General features: G+C 49.2%; 1 protein-coding gene across 1 annotated transcript in view; it reads left to right on the top strand.

Annotated features, from left to right (window-relative positions):
• Positions 1–6,233, top strand: part of LOC117948143 (zinc finger protein PLAGL2-like) — a 16,508-nt gene that overhangs the window by 3,480 nt on the left and 6,795 nt on the right. The window lies entirely within an intron of this gene.

Raw genomic sequence — 6,233 nt, 5'->3', positions numbered from 1 at the left:
TCGCTGCGCATCTATCTCGAGGTGATGGCTGGAAATGTTCATACTGACGCATGCGCACTGGCACGGTCTTTCCAACAAAGCCGCCCCCAAATTTGTGCCATGGAAAGTCCGCCTAAGGTCCATCTGGATCATCGGGATTACCGTCTTGGTCTTGAACCTCCGGTAGCACAATCAGGCGAGTGATAGGTCGGGTGTAAACTCTGTCCTTTATCTGTATTTCAACAGTCCTCACTCGACCATCAGGGCCCGGAAAAACCTTTGTCACCTTTCCTATTGGCCATAATGAGCGAGGCAACTGGTGGTCGATTAGCATTACTACTGTACCAACCTTGACATCTGGATAAGGGTTCTGCCACTTTCCTCTGGTCTGCAACCCAAGCAGGTAATGTTTGATGAATGCTGTCCAGAACCTGTCGGCTAACACCTGGGAGTGTCTCCATCTCTTCTTGCTCAACAGTTCTGATTCTGGATAAACAACTTGGGGTAAGGAGCCATCCGGCCGCCCCATGAGAAGGCAACTAGGTGTTATTGGATCAGGATCTGCCAGGTCTGCGGAAACATATCCAAGGGGTTAAGAGTTTAGAATGGCCTCAATTTCCGTGAGGACGGTCCTGAGGACTTCTTCCGTGACAGAGTCCGAGCCAAGGGTAGTGTAAAGTGCTGCCTTCACTGAGCGGATTTCTCTTTCCCACGCTCTGCCAAAATGTGGGGCAGCAGGAGGGTTGAAATGGAAACTAATGTGCTGCCTAGCAAGTTGTTGTTGCAGTTCAGGGCTAAGTTGCTTGTAGGCCTCTTTCAGTTCAGTTTCTCCTCCGCGGAAGTTAGTGCCTTGGTCAGAATATAACTCGGCAGGCTTACCTCGGCGAGCAATGAATCTTCGAAGAGCCATGAGGAAAGCGTCACTATCTATAGAGGTAAGGATCTCAAGATGCACAGCTCTTGTAGTAAGGCACTTAAACAGGAGGCCCCACCTCTTTTCATTACGGCGCCCCACCTTGATCAGGAAGGGCCCAAAGCAATCCATTCCACATGAATGAAATGCTGGTTTGAACAACCTGAGGCGAGGGGGTGGAAGATCCATCATTTTCTGACAGGCTGGCTTAGACCTCCACCTGCAGCATTCACGGCATATCCGTTGATGTTTTCGCACAGCCTCTCGGCCTCTTAGGATCCAGAACTTCCGGCGGAGCTCTGCAAACACTCTCTCTGGTCCTGGATGACACAACCGAGTATCATAATCTTTAATAAGCAGCCGTGTGTTATGGTGGTTGGGATCCAAGACAATGGGGTGCACTGTGGCAGGGTCAATGTCCTCAATGTGTCTTAAGCGGCCTCCAACTCGGATTAGCTGAGTGGACTCTTCAAACTCCGGAGAGAGGCAAATTAATCGGCTGTTAAGATGAACTGGTTTGGTTTGTTTCAGGAGCTGGTAGTCTTCAGGAAAGCAATCTATCTGAAACCTTCTTAGCACTAGAAGCTCAGCTTGCTGAAAGGTGCTTGCAGGGAGATGACCAGTCAAACCAGCCGCCCCATGAATCTCCTCAGCTACTGCCTCCAATAATTCCTGCCAGCTGCTGTGTTTGGATCCATCTGTCACAGGTGGTAGTGAGGTAATTAGCCCACAGAAGAATGGCTTTCTTAGCTCTACACCGTCGTCACCAGTTGGTTCCGAAGGGTTTGATGGCCATTCACTGAGAGGCTGTAGGAGAAACTGTGGTCCTTGGATCCACCGGTTTTCTCCAAGCAAGTCTTTGAGACTCTTTCCTCTGTTGAGATCATCTGCAGGGTTCCTGGCAGAGTCTACATATCTCCATGACTTCAAGTCAGTCAACTCCTGAATCTCTGCCACTCTAGTACCCACAAATACCTTGAAGTGGCATGACTGGGATTGCAACCAATGGAGAACAGTTGTGGAATCTGTCCAGTAGGTGACGTCTTGTATTGTCAACGTGAGCTCCTTCAAGAGAAGTTTCCCCAGCTTTGCTCCAGTTAACGCTGCACATAGCTCTAGTCGGGGCACTGATTGTTGTTTCCTTGGAGCAACACGAGACCTGGCAATGAGAGAGGCTACATGTACATCACCACCAGGAGCTGTCGAACGGAGGTACGCTACAGACCCGTATGCTTTCTCTGAGGCATCAGAGAAGATGTGGACATCATGTGTCATCTGGTCGTGGTCCATAGCTGGTGGTAAGTAGCACCTTGGCAACATCATGTTAGGTAGGTACTGAAGGTCGGCTTCCCAGTCTCTCCAAGCTTGCAGGAGGTGTTCAGGGAGCTTAGGATCATCCCAGTCCCGATGTTTGTCCCAAAGCTGTTGGACGATCACCTTTGCCCTGGTGGTGAAAGGTAGGAGGACACCTAGGGGGTCGTATTGAGTTGCTAACACGCGATAGATGTTCCTCATTGTAGGAGCACTATACAAGACAGGACGATGTTTGAAGCCTAGGGCATCAGTGTCACAAGACCAGCTCAGGCCCAAGGTGGATTCCTTTGCCTCAGCTTTGTCCTGGGCGAGCCATAGCTCCAGTTTAGCAGATCGGGCATCTGAAGGGAGATGATTAACAACGTCTGGCTTGTTTCTGGCCCATTGCCGGATGTCGAAACCTCCAGATGCTAGATAGTCCCTTAAATTGTTCAGCAGGTGGCGTGCCTCCTGAGCAATGTAAAGCTCTGTAGACAGTTGTCTACATAAAAGCACTTCTCCACAGAGGCCATCACATCTTCTTCTGGTGTGCTGTACGTGGAGACGTGTCTCTGTAGAGCGAAGGATGCACAACAAGGACTACAGGTAGTACCAAAGGGAAGTACCCGCCACTCGTAAACGTAAGGAGGGTCCACTCTTCTCACGTTACGCCAGAGGAAGCGTAGCAGAGGCTTGTCTTCAGGCAAGAGCAGTACCTGATGAAACATACCACGTATATCTCCACTGATGGCTACACTATGTTCTCTAAAGCGGAGGAGGACACCCAGGAGAGATGGGCTCAAGGCTGGTCCAGGCAGCAACCACTCGTTGAGATTGAGACCTTTATACTGGAAAGAGCAGTTGAATACTGTACGGTCTTTACCGTTGTGATTGACCATATGGTGTGGAATGTACCAACTCTCTTCAGTGGTAGAGGTCCCAGGGGAAAGTTTGACCACAGAATTGGCCGTCACTAGCTTCTCAATTTCTGCGTTGTAGATTGCTGATTTGTCAGGGTCTCTTGCAAGACGTCTCTCCATGCTCCGTAGGCTAGGCATGACGGCTTCCTTGTGTGCCTGGAAGCAGGGAAAGTCCTTCTTGCGCAACAGGGGTGTGGCGTAGCGTAGAACACCATTGTCCTCTACTCTTGTCGTTTTAGCCTCCAATAGGTTGATCGCATCTTGATCCTCTCTTGATCTTGTTACTTGCTTCTCACACCGGTAAGGTAAAACATCAAGTTGCCACAATCTCTCTACATGCCTTTTCAGTTCTAGCGCTGCAGGACTGAACAAAAGGAGAAGGCACTGTTGCGGCTGCAACTGAGTTTGGAGGAGTCGAGCAGGTCCTTGTAGTACCCATCCAAGTCGAGTCTTGATAGCTGCTGGCCCACCTGGTGGTCCAAGACGAACAGGAGCAGTAGGGGTTATCAAGTGAGAGTGATCCGCCCCAATCAGTAGTAGAGGACGCACTCGCTCGAAAGGCTGCACTGGGAGATCTTTGAGGTGCTTGTACTTGCTCAGGAGGGACAGAGGATAAGAATGTTCAGCCAGTCCAAGGCATTTGGCAGTGAAAGCTGCTTTTATCTGAAAGAATTTCTGAGGCTGACCTGCTGGAGATATCTGGAAGGAGACAGAGGAACCATTGATGGTTTGGACATCTTGGCGGATTGTTCTCAGAGCTAAACTCTCACCTGTGCCTTGCATGCCAAGTTTGAGAGCAGCTGTAGAAAGCAGGATGGTGCGCTCTGATCCGTCATCCAGTACTGCATATGTGTCAATTGTCTTCCCTTGGTAGTGAAGCAAAACTCTGATGACCTTGAGAAGAACCCTTCTGCAGTCTGTAGGCTTATCCAGGTACAAGGTCTCTGTGGTTGAACTCAGCAGGCATGAATCTCCTCTATTACTTGAACTCTTGGAATTGACCTCGTGTAAGATCTGTAGGTGTTTTCCTTTGCAGATACTGCACGGCTTCTTCAGCGTGCACTGTGCGGCCTGATGTTTGCGTGCACAACGCCAACAACAATGATTGGTCTGGATCCAATCAGACATCTGGTCTTTACTGAAGGCTTTGAAGGTGATGCACTGACTGAGATAATGTTCATCTTTGTTGCAGTATGGGCAGAAGGCTTTGAATACTGCTTGCTTCTTGGCTGACTGTGTTGGCGTAGAAGAAGCTGCTACAGAGATCTGATTCTCCACAACCTCATTAGTCCCATGCAGTATGGTGGTAGAATGAGCTGTAGATTTGACCTCATGCTTCCGATCTTGTCTTTGCCCTTGTCTCTGCTGTAGTTTACTGCTGGTCTGTGCTTCAGAACTTTGACACCATGCCTCATAATGGAGCCACTCTGATAGGTCAACTAGAGTAAACACAGTCCCAGGACGGTGTCCCATCCGTCAACGGAACTCTGACCTCATCTCTGCTGGTATCTTACTCAGAAGTCACTCCACATGTGACCCACATCGTAATTCGGCTTCACCTTGTGGGCCCAAAGTGTTGAGCATGCCTACGAGAGCTCTAATTTGCAAAGCAAATCTTTCGAAGGCTTCTGTGTCCCCCCGCCGAATATCTGAAGAATCCATCACCTGAGCTATCTTCTTGAGAGCCAACTTGTGAGGCTGGCCATACCTCTCATTCAAAGCATCCATAGTGTTGGAATAGGGAAAGGGGGAGTTCAGGAAGGAATCTGCTACCAAACGAGCTTCCTCTAGCTTTAGGTGATCCATGAGAATTTGGTATTTGAATAGCTCGGTGGCATTTGTAGGCAAAAGGTTGTCGAGAGCTTTCTTCAGACAAGTAAACTCACTCGGATCCTTTGTGACAAAGTCTGGGATAGTTGGCTTTGGACCCCTGTAAGTTGGTTCTTGGACTGCTGAGTCTGAGGGAGGAAGCTCTGGATTGTCATAGTAAGGTCTTTGTTGAGAGGTATGAGACTGATTCTGAGGTATCTGTTGTGAAGAAACATGCATAGATCTGGAAGTCGATACCTGAGGTTGCTGATACCAGGTATGGTAAGCCTTATCAGTATCAAAAGCAGGAGGAGGTTCCATCGAAGGCTGTTGAGGATAAGAGTAGATACCATCAGAGCACTTCACAGTAGAGGTATCATAGTAAGGTACATGGGCTGCTCGCTGAGTTGTAGTGGACTGAGGTATACTAGGAGTCATGGATGCAACCTGGTCTCTCATGATCTGCATCTCACTCAGCATTTTCCCCAAGAAGTCATAAAGCATCTCATCCTTATCTGGATTCTGTGGGGAGGGGTTTAAAGGATAAGGCTGATCACCAGTAGCCCACCTCCTGGCTGAAGGGTGGCTGTAGCTAGGCTGTGAAGGATGTTGCTGCTCTGCCACAGTTGTGTAGGTATCACGTGGTTGACTGGGTGGATGCAGAGGGGATGAGTGAGGTAATGCAGATACATGCCTTGGTACAGACGGGTCAACATACTGTTCCTGTCTGTATTGAGGATGAAGGTACGACCCATATTGGCTGTATGGGACTTGTGGTGACTGGAGACTTCTTTCCCAAGGTCGGTGGTAAGGCGATGACGGTGCTTGAAGAATAGGTTGTAGAAGTGGACTAGGAGGGCCAGGAACATGATGTGAGGGTTCCATGTTCCACTTACTTGCTTGGAGCAGTCCCTTCTCTAAAGATTCTGTCAAAGCAAACGCGGGATCTAAACCACTTTGACCCATGGGGCTGGGGGCTCTTGAGTATGGTGGAGTCTCTGTCCTTCTGATCTCCTCTGACATGCGCTGTTGACTATCTTCAGTACCCTGTGCTGGCGGTGCTGTGTACGACTGATTGGCATGTCTTCGGCTTGTGCCCAGATCATAGTCTTGAAGATAGGACGGTAGATAAATTAGGCGCCGTGGCCTGAAAGTCTCTAGACGGGCTGGATAGGGTTGCATATTGCCAGAACAACCTCTTTAATCCAGTGATAACACCAACATCCGGCTCGAAGGACCTCTGTTAAATAGGTGATGGGTTGGTGAATATGGTAGGACTGTATTTGGAATGATGAATAGAAGATGGGTGTCTCACTGGG

This window comes from Etheostoma cragini, chromosome 7, assembly GCF_013103735.1.
Source record: "Etheostoma cragini isolate CJK2018 chromosome 7, CSU_Ecrag_1.0, whole genome shotgun sequence".
Taxonomy (NCBI): Eukaryota; Metazoa; Chordata; class Actinopteri; order Perciformes; family Percidae; genus Etheostoma; species Etheostoma cragini.
This window is presented reverse-complemented; position numbering and strand designations above follow the sequence as displayed.